This window comes from Macrobrachium rosenbergii, chromosome 25 (assembly GCF_040412425.1).
Source record: "Macrobrachium rosenbergii isolate ZJJX-2024 chromosome 25, ASM4041242v1, whole genome shotgun sequence".
NCBI classification, from domain to species: domain Eukaryota; kingdom Metazoa; phylum Arthropoda; class Malacostraca; order Decapoda; family Palaemonidae; genus Macrobrachium; species Macrobrachium rosenbergii.
The window spans coordinates 20,053,063-20,068,820 of NC_089765.1; the positions used below are offsets into that span (position 1 = coordinate 20,053,063).

The 15,758-nt window shown below is 35.2% G+C and overlaps 1 long non-coding RNA gene across 1 annotated transcript; it reads right to left on the bottom strand.

Annotated features, from left to right (window-relative positions):
- Positions 1 to 4,939: 4,939 nt before the first annotated feature.
- LOC136852436 (uncharacterized) lies at positions 4,940 to 14,998 on the bottom strand. Its single transcript, XR_010857136.1, has 4 exons — positions 14,895 to 14,998; positions 10,388 to 10,537; positions 9,918 to 9,978; positions 4,940 to 7,545 (listed from the first exon to the last, which is right to left on the bottom strand). It is a non-coding gene; the product is annotated as an uncharacterized lncRNA (long non-coding RNA).
- Positions 14,999 to 15,758: the final 760 nt, after the last annotated feature.

Sequence of the window (15,758 nt, forward strand, 5' to 3'; positions counted from 1 at the left end):
AAAACTCTTCCAAATTCACACACTTTTCAGGTACACAAGTTGCAAATTTGCACACTTCTTTGGTGCAAAATACCATCCCAAACTGACATTTTCCAGGCAAAATACTCTCCACATTCTGGGAAAAATACTCTCAAACTAACAAAATTCCTAGGCAAAAACTCAATTAAAGGCTTCCTAAAATAAACCCAACTCACTTTTAAGGTTGAAAATTAACAATCTTACCACCCAAAAATCATAAACAGATTTTCCCTGGAATCAACAGGCTTTCTATACAAACTCCTCTTTTCTTGGAAATAAAGTTCAACAAATATATCACTTTTTGGAAAAAGAGATCTCCTGCACTGACACTTTCTGGGTAAAAGAACTCCAGAACAAACATACTTTCTTGAAAAACTCTCTCCCTAACCAAAATGCTTTCTGGACAAAACCTTTACAAATTTTCACATAAAAGACTCACGAACTAATAGAACTTTTTTAGTAAAAAAATCACAACCTGCAAGACAAACTAAGCCACAATTCCATGAATGGTTTTTCATGTAAGAACAATGCACAAGCTAACACACATCAACTAAAAACCCAACAAACTAACAGACTTTCTAGACAAAGCACAAAAACAGACAAACGTCCTACCCAAAATTGTCTCAGACTACGAGTAACAAGCCTTCCAGGCAAAACTGAACAAATTCAGACATCTTGAATGCAAAATCATCAAAGCTAACAGACATTCTGTTGGCAAAATTGTAACAAGCCAACAGACTTCCTGAAAGCAAAGAGTAATCACACATTTTTAATGAACCTGTTTCACCAACAACCTTTCTTTACAATGAATATCACAAACTAACAGATTTTCTAAACTAAAAAAAAAAAAAAGCATAAAAAAGTTGCTGAATCCAAAAAATCATTCAGTAAAAAACTGACATACTGTGCACTGTACACTTTCTTGATACTAAAGATGATGAACACTAAATTTTATCATTGTGCACTCGTGAAAATCCCAAATTATCACCAGACGCCCAGGCTACTATAAATAACAGCACATAAACTGAATCTCACACTCAACATCACAAACTGACACAACAATGTCAACCTCAGCTGCTACAAAACCATGCTGAATGACAAACTCCATTGTCATGAACACTGGAAAACCAAATTCCAATGTCATCAACTACTCTAAAAATACAAAAATCCACTGCCACTTAGTAAATTTTGAATACCAAATCCATTGTCATCTACAAACTGCTGAATACCAAATCTAATGTAACCACATGATATCTGAATACCAACTCTACTGTCATCTACAAACAGCTGAATACCAAATACACTGTAACCACCTGATATCTGGATACCAAGTCAACTGTAACCAAATAACTGAATACCAGATTATTGCAAACACTTTCTGACTGCCAAACACCACTATTACTCACAAATTCTTTCCATGTTACATTCTAAGCTTTCCTTAGTCTACGTCTAGACCTCCTTGAAGGTGCACTGTATGAATCCCATACCGAATCAAAAATGCCATTATAATCTCCATTATTTATGGTGAATCTTACCTATGGTTAAAGATAGCCTATATCTCAGCACTGATAGGCAAGGAGATTATAAGCTATTGAATCTTTAACAGTAGGTTAAGTATCCTATCCAAATAGTAAATTTTATTATGGAAATTTATATTTTAGGATCATAACCTAGACATGATCAAGATTTCTGTACACCAATATTAACTATAACAAACTTAGAGAACACGACACTGATCAAAACCTCTTATCACACGCTTCCTAAAACCTAATTATTCTTATCAACAATACTTATAAGTGCCAAACTTTAGCCGTAACTTTCCCTCAAACTAAAGCATCATAAACTAGGATAGACAAAAGCCCAAACTTGGATAATTTCAGTATATTTCCTGGATGCCATTTCAATACCAGTATTATAAACTTCAAATCTTTCTCAACCTCTAAAAGATCTAAACTTGAAAAATTCATCTATATAACTCCCTATACACCTCGAAAAGTAAACTGCATTTTAATATGAAAACCAAGGAAATATGTAAATCATCCTTATCCCTGCCTGAAATCAAGTAACCCATGACTGGGTATATTACCAGTAAATTCCACCATCAGTTTATTGAATATTAACAACTGTCAGTATGGGTTGTCAAGGCAACTTTGCAAAAACGAAGAGCCTAAACTATTTTTTCATCTAAATCACTAAACACCTACAAAACCAATTCTTGAATCACCAACAACGTTCTACAAGCCATGCAATTCCTCCAAACAGCACAACTGTCAAAATAACCACATGACACCAGTTAGGGACATATACAATATTCTAATTTTGAAAGCCAACGTCAAGTTCAGTTAAGCATCATAACATTTTAACTTCACCAAACCTTCAGAGAAACCAGCAAACAGTTGAAATCAATGACCCATCACAAACTGTGGTAAACATCTCCATAATTAGCACTCAACATCTGAGCAAGTTCTGCAAGAAAAAGGAAACTTATCTATGGCTTTTATTTCATCCAAATTTGACCACCCTTTTCAGAGAAATTATTTCAGGTCAATTAAACCTTTAATTACAAAGGTAAGCAAAGATAAGGTGTTTCCTCATCTGCATTAAATGACAGTGAAAACTCACTGTTCTACGAGTCAAGTTAGTATAGTACAATAACTGTTCCAACAAAAAAAAAAAAAAAAAAGTCTTCATTATTACACACTACCTAGGTCAACTTATCAAATATTTGTTTCTGTCCATTCTAGGACAAACACATTCATCAGAATTCATCCAAGATCCACATTCAAACACCCATTTTTTCTAATTACTGACGATGTTATCAATTTGTAAGGCTTCTCACATGTCCTCTAAAAACATGTTCTTTGTGGTATTTATCCCTTCTTTATGTCAATGACACGAATGAAATATTAGCCTAAGATGAAAAGGTATTTAAGCCCCAGGCTGGTACCCCCTTTTGAAAAGATGGCATGTGTCCACAATATAACTAAAAGCATTGCCATATACTTGATTGAAAAGATAACTTTTCACTTCATCAATGTTCTGATACCCTTTAACTTATAAATTTTAAGACATCTAACGGGATATAAATCACACACAGTACTTATCGATAATTCTGTGAAGTACGGTTGCATGTAAACTGCCATAAGAAAAAAATCAGCTTGTGATAAAGTCAATTAAATCTCTTAGCAAAAATAAGCTTTCGAATCTCAATAAATGATGCTCAACACGTTATTAATTTCCATACTGAGTCACAAAATTTACATGAGCTTGGCCAGGAAATAGTATTTTTAAAACATTAACTAACTACAGTATTACCTTCGAAGTAAAAACTGACAACTCATAATTAAAATTTCTACATAATCATTAATCTTAAAAAGTAATCGACAAATTTAACAATACTAAGTAATTTCAGTCAATTGCCCATGGTAAAAATAAGCCCGCCTCATATATAAAAATCTCTCAAGATAGATCAAATAACCCTAAATTTCTCCATACAGCTCCAAGGTAGGAATTCTATCTGCACCAACTCATTTATAAAAAGACTAATACATCTGATAACATATACACCATAAACACTTGCCTTTTGCTTAATGTTTCTTGTTTTCCACAAAACTAAATATAAAACAAGTTCTGTAACAGGATGTGAGAGAAAATCCTCGGTAAAATCACAAAGAAAACTGAAAACAGTAACAAAATGTATGACATACATAGACTTTTTAAATGTTATACATAGAAAAATGGACAAGGTTATTTTGGCCATCATACATTTGACACAAAATTCTGGTCATAAAAACCTACAGGGTCATTACACCAGGTTGTAAGACACTACCCCAATCAAGCTTTTGCTCATGTACCAATACAGTCAAAAGATTTACCGTCAGTGAAGACTTGCCTCAGTGGCAACCTACCAAACCCTCCTTGGACTCCCTGTACATGATAGACTCGACTTACATTTGAAAAGTCCAACGTGCTTCAGCAGTGAAAGAGTAAAGTGGAATATATCTGAGAAAGCACAAGAGAAGTAAATAAGCTTTTTCCACTTTGGCAATCAACTGTCAACTTAGAGAACAGCTCTTTGAGTCAGTTTTGAAGCTGGTAACAGACTGGTTATACTGTATTTATACCTCCCACTGATGGTACTCCCTCCTCGGAGTATTGCAATGCTGGCTCCAAGGAGTCCTTTATTTTAAGCCTCTATGGTTTTCTATCAATACAATGTAGACATATAGTATAAATATATAAGAAGACTTCTGTACTTCAACTTATGTCCCTTAATAGTAAGCAATAACTTACAGTTTTCTTTAAAATCCATGAGAATATAGATTTAATTTTAAAGACTAGTTTTCACTCTCCTTTCTCAAAAATGAAGATAATATAAACTTTACAACCTAAATCATGGCACAAGACATCAATTGCTAGAAAATTTATGACAAAAACTTTAGAATTCACTTAAATATTTGGTACAAAACAAATAATTTTACAACCAAAGATTTATCACAATTTCATACCCTCACAAATTAATAACTGAATATCTGTGATCACAGGCCAACCAAGAATGTATATCAAGAGTAAAAATGTTAAGAAGTACTTAGTCTTATTTTGGGATGAAACAGCAAAAGTAACTAGCGCAATGTACAGAAGGGGCTTTACAAAAGTGTATAGGGTACAAGACTTACAGTAAAGTGTACCAAGTGCAAGTGTGTGTACTGATACTTCTATGCATGCACAGTGTACAGATAGGTTCCAGCAGTGTATAAAATGTGAAATGATGCCTCGTGCATGGAAGACTTTAGCAAAGAACAAAGGGTACAAGGCTGCTTCAGCAATGTAATCAAGGAAGCTTCTTTAAAGAGAGTTAATGTGAAGGAAGCTTCACAGTGTGTAGAGTGTCATGGTCATTTTTGTAAATTTGATATTATTATTACTATTATCATCAATAAATGAACAGCTTATCCAGACCACTGAGCAGGCCCAAAGGGTTTGTTCTCATGTACTCTACTGAATGATACTTAATGGATTGAAACTTCATGAATGGAAAAACGAAAATGAGGATGACTCAGAGAGAATGTGTGTGTGTGTGTGTGAATGCAACTGAATGGGTAGTGTGCATCTTTCATTTCACAAAAAAGAAAATCCAGTAGTAATGGAAGGGCATGAGGGTTTTGGAAGCACAAACAATTTCTAGACTATTCATGCTAATTCTGGTATACATCTCTTAACCCTGTGTTTCCACAGCTAACCAACTCTGAAATAAATTATCTCCGCTTCAGACTACTGAAGATTTCAACCACGGACAATTTGTACAGCTCACAGCCTCTTACTGTAAACATCTCCAAACTACATTACAGTACACTGTGTATGTGCTTAAAACTGAATGGTGGCAAAATGTTACAATTTTATAAAATTATTTTTGGTGCCATGAGCCGACTAAAAAGACCTACTTATTTTCAAAGTCAATTAAAGTTAAGGGATTTTGTGAGAACTGAGCAAAAAGTGGAAATACAGAAGACTTTTTACAACAGAGTCAATTCACAGTTTAAAATTACATTATTTTTCCCCTTACATTACCATATTCAAATTTTAAAATTAAATCTTCATCAACTACAGTTAACTGAATCTTGACTTTTTCATGTTACTGAAATTCGATGGGAAATGCAAAAAACATGGTAACACTAAAAATGTATGATTTATGCCTTACCCTACAAAAGTAAGGAAAAATTCATATGTCAAGACACTGTGGCAATACAAATTCTTAAACTCTCAAAGTGAATTTTTCAAGTCATTCATGTTTGCAAAGCCAAAGGCATCTAGAAAATGTCCTTAACAAAATGTAACTACAAACACTGATTGACATGACTTTGTTCCCAAGTCAAGACTAAGCTCTTCCTTTAAAATCTCACTTTTGACTATTCAAAATTTCAGTGATGCTCTACAGTGACCTATACTTCACATCACCACTTACATGGCTTCACACAGTCATTTTTTGATAAAGTATGCCTATAACAAAAATCTAGGAACAATCAATATCTTCCCTTTACTCTAAATCACTTCCCTGCATCTCTTTCAACTTTGCTGTTCCACTTCTTCAATGCACTTGAATTTACCCAATGAAAAATCATTCCCTTCATGAAGACCTTAACAGAAGAGATATCTTGCTTAATAATAGCAGTTAATTAAAAAGCTAATATCCTAATTGTTACAAATTAAACAAACAAATTAATTGCCCTTTCACAAAACTCTGGAAAATATTTAGTGCTCTGGTAAAAAAAAAAGCTGAATAGATCTCAAGACAATACAAATCCTTCAAGAAAGTCTACATCTCAATTAGGCATTAAGATGAACAAACCCTTCTCATAATTAAGTTTGCTTATTCACTCATACCAAAAATATCCTTGAAATTAGTTATCCATACACTTATGATACCAATTATTAACAATACTTAACTCCATTTAAAACAACACTTTGAATTGAGTTTACTTGTTGACTTATTCGCTTAAAATATTTTCTTAAAACCTAATTATCCTCATAGGATTCAATTCAATTTGAACAATGAATAATTCACTTAGCTAAAATACCAAAGTCAGCAGTGACACCCTCCCCTTAAAGTAATGCTTTGGATTTTGGAGTTTACTTATCAAAATTCTACAATGCTATTCTTGAAGTAACACTTTCAATTTGGAACCTTCATATGCCAGCAGTGTCTTGAAATATGCAGAGATCCCATGGTAGTAATGCTCTTCATAAGATACTTAACAATACAGAATGCAATAACTTATGCTAAATTTAGCAAGTACATTATTATCAGGTCAAACTTTGTATACATATGATATCGCTGGATCATTAACAATTATGGCAAGTTTTCCTTTTCTCAAAGAAACTAAAATAACATTAAACTAATTCTGAAATACCTCCTATCTTAGAATATAGATATAAATGCTTCAGGCTGTGACTTCCCTTTTGTAGCCTATACATAACCCAAGTCCTCAGGTATATGTAACAACACTTAGATAATATTGCAATGACGTAAGACCTATAGCTACTAGGAATTCAATTCTAAATTAAGTGACTATTGTATTAACTAAAAAAAGCTATGGATTAAGGACATGAGGAGTACAGTATATGAGAAGCTTATCCTAAGTCCCTGCTAAGATAGAAGCCAGTTTATCTACCTTTAAAACTTAGGCTTTATTTCACAAAAATATTCTTAGCTATACTGACTACCACAAAGATATTCCAAAAAATCATTCATATCTATTTTTCCTAAGTAATACGCTAACTTTAATAAAAAAATTCACTTCAAGAAAAATATATAAAATTACAATACAACCTTCTTGTGAGGCAATCAGAATTTTTGTGAACCTTTTGAAGCCAAAACTGAAACAATTAACCTAATCAAAATAAACTTTTACAAATAAAAGCTTCCATTGTAGTGGATCCAATGTTTCTGCTTCACAAAGCCTCATGTACAGATGCAGGTCATTCAGTGTTTGTTGATTGCAGTGTATTTCCAGAGTAACATCAATATATCTGTAAAAGAAATTCAGAACCAAATTTACCTCCAGAAACCAGTCAAATTTTCGATTTGCACACATTACATACATAAGGTACTTGATTTAACTTCATTTTTACAGGTATGATACTTTTTTATAAAATAAATTTTTACACTGTATATACTAAAGTAATTACATTGCTTGTAGTTTCACTAGCTGGCAGCTTAAAATTTTGAAATTCTTGGGTAGTGCTAGTTTGCTAGTTTAGGTGACTTGAACCCACCCATTTTCAGGGTAAAAGAGGAACAACTCAGCAGAAAACTCAATTTGATTGTGCCCTTATGCCGATGTGAGGGGAGGAGGGAGGGTTCCAATTTGTAATTACTTGGCAAGTATATATAAAACTTTACTTTATCATAATAATGTCATTTTTATATATACAGTATATAACTTACCAAGTAATTACATTGCTGAATCCAAAATTGAAATGAGGTGGAATACATGGACAGTTTCTACACCCCAAAAAATTGGGGATGATAATGAATTAGTGAATTGAAAATTGCTAGCATTGATACAATGCTTGTTGTTCCTTACCTGGTAAGAGAGATACTGCAGCTAGATGCTGCCTCTGGTTGGCGATCACCTTAATCGTGCTGGGTGTGGTGGTATAACTCTGGAGCACCTCTGCATCAGTGGGAGCTTTGCAGCAGAGGACAATTCCAATGGCTAACGATGCATATACAGATAGTTCCCCCTTCCCTGGGCGCAGTACCATAAAACAATCAACCAGACAAAAAACAACGTCACCTACACCACATAATAAAAAACCACCACCCGCTCACTAAAAATAAGACTGGTGGGCACTCCAGGCATACAATACCCCCAGGCTCCCCTAAGATTTGACATCTTAGGTCAAGGTGAAGAGAATAAGGAAGGAAGGAATGCTTCCTACACTTCGTCCCCCAAAACCATGCCAGCCACCAACAATGGACCCAAGGTACTGCACTTATTGAACACCGTTTCAACATCACGTAGATAATAAGTCGCAAAGACTGACTTACACCTCCAATAAGTTGCTTGTAGAATAGAAGATACGGATAAATTATGCTTGAAGGCTAACAGAGTGGTGATTGCTGTGATTTCGTGAGGCTTAGCTTTGAAAAGCGGCAAGACATCCTCTCCAATTTGAGAATGGGCTTCAGTGATAAGATCCCTCAAGAAGAATGACAAGGCATTCTTAGACAAGGAACAAGACGGGTTTTAACTGAGCACACAGGTTACTCATAGGACTTCATAGGACCTTGAATCTTCTCTGCTCTATGTAGATAATACTTCAGTGCTCCAACTGGGCAAAGAACTCTTTCCTCATCTTCTGGGCCCAGGATATTTGTTGGGCTTTTAGTAATGAAGGAGCGAGGCCGGGGTTTGGATGGAGTCTCGTTTTTGGATAAAAAGCCAAGGGTGAATTAAAACATGGCATCCCCTTGGGAAAATCTGACTCTCCTGTTGAGAGCATGCAGCTCACTGACCCTCTTAGCCATTTCTAGGGCCACAAGAAAAAGGGTCTTCCTAGTAAGGTCTCATAGCAAAGTTGAAAGAAGAGGCTCAAAACGGGCCCAGGGAGACGGGTAGAGGAGAAGGTGGAATAGTTGGAGGGCTAGGAAAGGGGACAAAGTGGGAACCAGCACAGATAATACAGGAATATCCTCCACAGAAAGGCTATCTACAGTCTTACTATTGGCTCTAGAGGCTGCCTTCCTCTTCCTGTCTATATCCAGTTTAGCTAAATGAGACCCCAAAACCTTCCATTTTTTTAGCATCCCAATCTTTGCATTCTTCGCAAGTTAAATCAATGGAACATACTTGCCCCTACAGTCTGTGCACAAAGTATGAGAGTCATAAGTAGCTTTTGTAAGTCTCGTATTGCAGCCTTTGCTGCAATAGTGGAAGCTAGTTGAACTTGAGTCCGAAATATCATCAAGGCTAACAAGTCAACAATAATTGAAAAGCTTCAAATCTATAAGAAAAAATGTCTTTAATCTGTGACAAAAGCTCTTGCAAGGAAAATATCATAAATACAAATGCTGAAGGCTACCAAAATAATCAATACTTTACCAAATAGAAGATTCATCCAAAGGAAAAAGAGCCAAAATTTCAAAACCAAGCTGACTGTTCATAGTTGAACTTCAGTCGAAAGCCTGCAGAAACAAACTGAGCTCTCTGCCGAGTTGTTCCTCTTTTACCCTGAAAGTAGGTGGGGTCAAGTCACCTACACTAGCAAACTAGTGCTAACCATGAATTTCAAAATTTTAAGCTGCCGGCGAGTGAAACTGTGAGCAATGTAATTACTTGGTAAGTTACATATATAAAACTGAAATAACCAATAAACTAATTCTGAAATACCTGTACCTCCTTTCCTAGAATGTAAATGCAAATATTTCAAGCTGTGATATCCCTCCAGTACCAAAGCCTGTAAGTAACCAAAGTCCTGAGGTATAAGTACCAACACTAAGTAATATTGCAATGCAATAAATTAAGTGATATACTATAATTCAACACCTGGAAAAAACTATGGACTCAGGATATGAGGAGTATATGATAAGCTTATCCTAAGTCCCTACTATAATGGAAGCTAGTTCATCTCTCTATAAGACCTAAGCTTATTTCACAAAAATATTCCTAGCTATACTGATAGCCATGAAGTAATGAACTACTTTTAATCATATACAGTATATACTTCAAGAAAATTACTGAAAACAATAAAAACCTACTATAGATCTTAAAAGTACAACACAACCTACCTATAAAATAATCATAATTTTTGTAAAACTTTTAAAGCAAAATATTTAAACCACTACATTAAAAAATTGAACTTTTACAAATAACAGCTTCCATTTGTGGTGGATCTGATGACTGCGCTTCACAAAGCCCATGTACAGATGCAATTTATTCCAAATAAATGAGCTATAGCTGCCCTTTACTTCAGTGTTTGTTGATTGCAGTATATTTGCAGAGTAACTCCAATATATCTGTAAAAGAATTTCAGTATTAAATTACCTCCAGTGGTTCTCAATTTGTGCAGACTTTGGACATAAGGTTCTTGATTTAACTTAATTTTTATTGGGTGCTATCATTAATGAATCAGGGTCAAAATGAAAATTTATATAAATTGGTAATTTTTAAGTAAATATTTTTTACATGGAGTATTCCTTGGTGCCAAAAAATACTTGTATATAAATGAAGAGGGTTTCTATAATTCAAAAATAGAAATCTTTATAATAAAATTTATTTTTTAAATATTCACCTATTATGATAGCAGTATTTCCTGCATCCGGCAGGAGGACGATAGTGTGTGACAAGTAAAAAATTAATAGGATCGTTTAGTTTGAACCGTCTATTCACCCATCCCTTTCGGGTGGTTTGAGCATCTATAGTTTTCCAATAAGTTTTTCTTCTGTCCACATGAGTGGGGAGGTGGGGGGTAATACATAATGAGAGGTGTGTGTTTAAAAAATAAATTCTATTGTAAAAGTTTCTCTTTTTGAAATAATCTTATCTCTCTATTATGATAGCTGATTCCCACATTGAGCAAAGGAGGTGGGAAAGGTGTGAAGACAAATTTAATAAAGAAAACTATAAAATTCCACCAGGAATAAGACACTACTTACCTAATGATTAGCATCCATCTGCTGGTACCCATGCCAAGTGAGGACTAATTCATTAGGTAGCAAGACCTCTGAACAATGCTGGAGGTTCCTTGCTAGGGATACCACTCACAATCTGATGTAATGGGACACAAGGCCTTGTGCCTAGGGCAGTTGAGCAATGACGGTAAAAGAATGAAAGCTCTCGCCTCATACAACATAAGTACCTTCATACAAAATTTGACAACTTCCTACCTAAGTAGGAAAGGTTAGAGTAGAGCTACCCTAATTGTTCAGGATATGAGTTCCCCTGCCATAATGAAGGGCGAAAGAGCTCTGCACAATTCATATTGGATTTCCACATCTCACAGATACTGTGAGGCAAACACAAGGTTACGCCTCCACTGCGCTGCATTGACAACTTTCTCCAGAGAAAGAAGTGGTCGCTACCGCTCACACATCGGGGAATCTTACTTTATGCTGATGGTAAAAGAGTTGAGTTTAGATTTGTGTGTGCTTCTTTGACAAGAGCCTTGAACAAACAAGACATACCATTCTTTGATACGGGTAAGTCAGGTTTCCCAGGGCTGCAAAAAAGGTTGTTGACGTTTCACCTGGTTTCCTTAGTCCTTTGCAAATACACAGAGAGAACTCTGACTGGACACAGGGAAGTTTTCTTCCCCAACTGGCATCAAAGAGGACAAACTGGGGATCATGAAAGTGCAAGGCAGAGGATGAGACTTAAAATAATTCTTGGCCCTGAAAAGGGGTAGAAAAGAAAGGACTGCTCATTGGGTAGTAAAGCCAAGGCTAACAAAAACAGAGTATTCACTGTCAAATCCTTAAGGGAGGTTGTACTCACGAGCTCAAATGGAGGCATGCTTAAATACTTAAGCACCACATTCAAATTCTAGCCAAGGGGTTAATTTGGAGACTTAGGAATATAGCAGGTAACATGGATCAATACCCTTTAATGGCTGGGACTGAAAAATGTCTGTCGTAGTGTAAGTAAAGTAAGAATTTACTGATGTTATTCACAGAGGTACAGATGCAGGAAAGCTTTCTTAGCAGAGCACAAAGCTCTACAGTATATACTGCTTACTGTCTTTGATACAGTGCATCAGTCCACTCCCTTCTGGGATTAAGGGTAGACTTTTTTTGCATTCCATTGAAAAAACCCCTTCTGCTAGGGACAGGGGAGCTTGATGCATCATGCTATCAGGAGCTGGATTTCTAGGATGCTTACTGTCCTTCCTGGGAGGAACCTTGACACTTGCACTAACTGCAGAAGTGGCTGCTGCAACGCCTTAGTGAAGGCGTGAGCGGACTCCCTGGACTCCCCAAGGGAGTCTGAAAACTGCTCTATCTAAGCATCCAAAAAATTTGCAGAAGAGCAGAAACGATCTCACTCACTACTCATCTAGTACTGCTGCTATAGGCATTTCCAATAAACGGCAACTGTGTAGTATCATAAGACATCACTCTCCTCTTTCTCATAAAGAGGGGTAGAAAAGAGGAAGAACTTTTAGAAGAAACTTTCTGATGGAGCAATTTAGCCACTAAGTCAAATCTGTTCAGTGCCAGCTTTAAATAAATATTCATTATTCCATCTGACCTACCAATACACTGACCTAGTAATTGTTGTTCCTACATTTAACACATTGGTTGTGACCGTCGTAAACTGAAGAGTAAAACCTGGAAACAACTTGTCTTTCTCCTCTTGGGAAGATCTATTTAATGACAAATATAAAACACAAAAAAAAAACAAACCAAATTCTGATAACAATCTGATCAACGAAATCAAGTAAACACTCTCCAATGCATCCTCGCAGGCCGACGACAGAGAAAAAACTAAATGGAAAACTATAGGCGGTCAAACCACCAGAAAAGGATAGGTGAATGAACAGTTCAAACTAAACAATCCAATTAATTTTTTACTTTTCACACTCTATTGTCCTCCCGCCCACCTGACGGGAAATACAGCTATAATAATAGGGAGGCAAGATTCATTTAAAAAAACAAATTCAACAAGACAGCTTTTGAATCAAACTAGAATTAGATTGTATGTGTTGTTCATAAGTACCATTTGGAAAATAAAATTCTTACATAAATCTAGAATATTTTAAAAGCCTACACTATTACTTGCCCAAAAAATCCCTAAAAAGGAGGCAGTTCCTTACCTTAGACTGTACAGTCATTTTGGTATTACTGTGCATAATTTCATGTAACAGGCAGTCTTCAGTAGTGCACATATGAACTTAACTTCCCTATCTCTGTATAGCCTATATGAACTTAACTTCCCTATCTCTGTATAGTCTATATGAACTTAACTTCCCTATCTCCATATTCTCACCCTGTTCCCATATTTACCTGCACCACAGCAACAAAGTTGTAAGGACGAACACGTATGCACGTTGTGAACTATTCTTGGTAATGAACATCATCGCCTGCATGATTCAATTCTGAGATGGGATAACTGTGTTTTGCCTATTCAAAATAATGATGCCGTTCCATTAGGCTAAGTTCACCCAGGCTACCATGCCATATATTTTATCATAACCCATAACTAAGGTTCAGTTATTCAAAATTAGTCAAAAGCCTACCATTAACACTACTATGGATCCACAGAGCATTACTGCCCCTGGTTTGAGCAAAACTTATGTCATTAAACATACTTTTCTCCCTCCCCAACACCACAGCCACACACTTTGACACTCTTCTAAGTATTAATAGATATTATTATTATTCTCCATTCCTGCTACCTTCATTAAACTGAAACCATTCACCACCTACGTAAAAACTCAAGTACCTACCATCAGAGGGATAGCCTAACCTAAGAATGGAATACAGTCACTGCCACACCTCGACATAGCCTATAAGTCTTAGGCTACTGGCCAGAGCCAAGCTACAGAACATTAACAAAGATTATCACTGTTAAACATTGTATGACACATTAAAAAGCACGAAATATTGCTAGCTCCGTGTTGCCGACAGCACTATAACTTGACTTTTTCTACAGATTTTTGGTTGCTAATTATGAATTTACCTTTCATTTTTGGTGCTCGAGTGTAATTAACCTGTAATTAACCCCTGAAGTCCATCCAACAAGGGGTTTCCATACGCGATCTTCACCAGACAGAGCACGGGTATATACGTCTGTTTCGAACGGTTCATATCCCATCCAGCAAGTGCAATAACTTGTTAACGTATGGGTACCCAACCCTTCACGGGCCAGTACTAAACACGGCGAAGGGACATTCCATTTGGCCGACAACAAACAGATGTACTGCCAGTATCAGAACCCCTAAAAGTGTAGAAAAAACCAATTGGAAAGGTAAAAACAGGCGCGGAGCTAATGGATAGAATTACCAATTCTGGAGTACAGAAAAGTACTTCTAGCGACACCTACCTATTGTCAATTCAAGTTACTGACCTAGCTTATAAATTAAAAAAACTAGGATATGAGTCTTAGGCTATAGGCCAGAGACAAGCTACGCATCATTAACATAGCACTGTATAACACTTTAAACAACATGAAATATTGCATTGAAGTTGCCTTGACACTCAAGGGATAGGTTAGGGTATGGGACCTTTGTAGTCTATAGCCTAACAGACTAACTTACAGGCCAACAGCCTAGTCTGGGAGAACCTTTCTTCTTTACGATTCATTTTTTTTTACTGGTTAAGTTTACATACGGCCTCAATCTACCATATGTATTACTAACCTTTCATGCGTACTTACCTGTACATGACGTATACTGAAGATGAACAGTGAATTATTACATACGATTAGCCAATTTTGGAGTACTAAACAGTACCTCTAGCGCCATCTATTGTCAGTTCAAGTTACTAAAATAAAAAAATAAAACAATAAAATAGTAACTGACAACTTTTTTGTTTACGCGAAGATTAACTCTTCGATTTTGCGTAATATATGAGACATTTTACAAAATTAATATAATAAATACTTTAAGAATACATTCTTATTTCATTTAATTCTAAATTTTTTTAGCTAAATATACATATAATTGATAAAATAAATAAAAAATATAAAAATAACATGGCAACTATTTGACAACGGCTTGTATTAGACTTATAACTATTGTCAATGCTTCAAAATTTTAAATAAATAAATATTTCAATTACCTAAAATCCTTAAAATAGTTAATTACGTAAATTAAAATTTGTTTTTGTGTTTAAAAGGTATTATTAGAGATTAAAAAAAGATAAAAATGATTGGTTTTAAAGATATTGTGCTACTATTGTCTGGTAAAAGAGTCATCAGGACTAGCTGTTTAAAGTTGACGTTAAACTTACAGTAAAACATAACGTAGTTATAAAAATAATTACACTGACCATATGGTTGCATTATTTTAAATAAAAATATATTATATATTATATATAAAATGATAATTTTTTAGATATAACCAACAAAATAAATATTTTTGGTGTTTTGACAAAGTCGTTCTGTAAAAGGTAAGGTAAACATCACTCAAAATGGGAAACAGGACTAAAAAATAAATACAATAACATTGAAATCGCCACATAGAAATGAGGTCAATTTGGACTGAATGGATATCAGATAAGTATTTCATTATATATATAA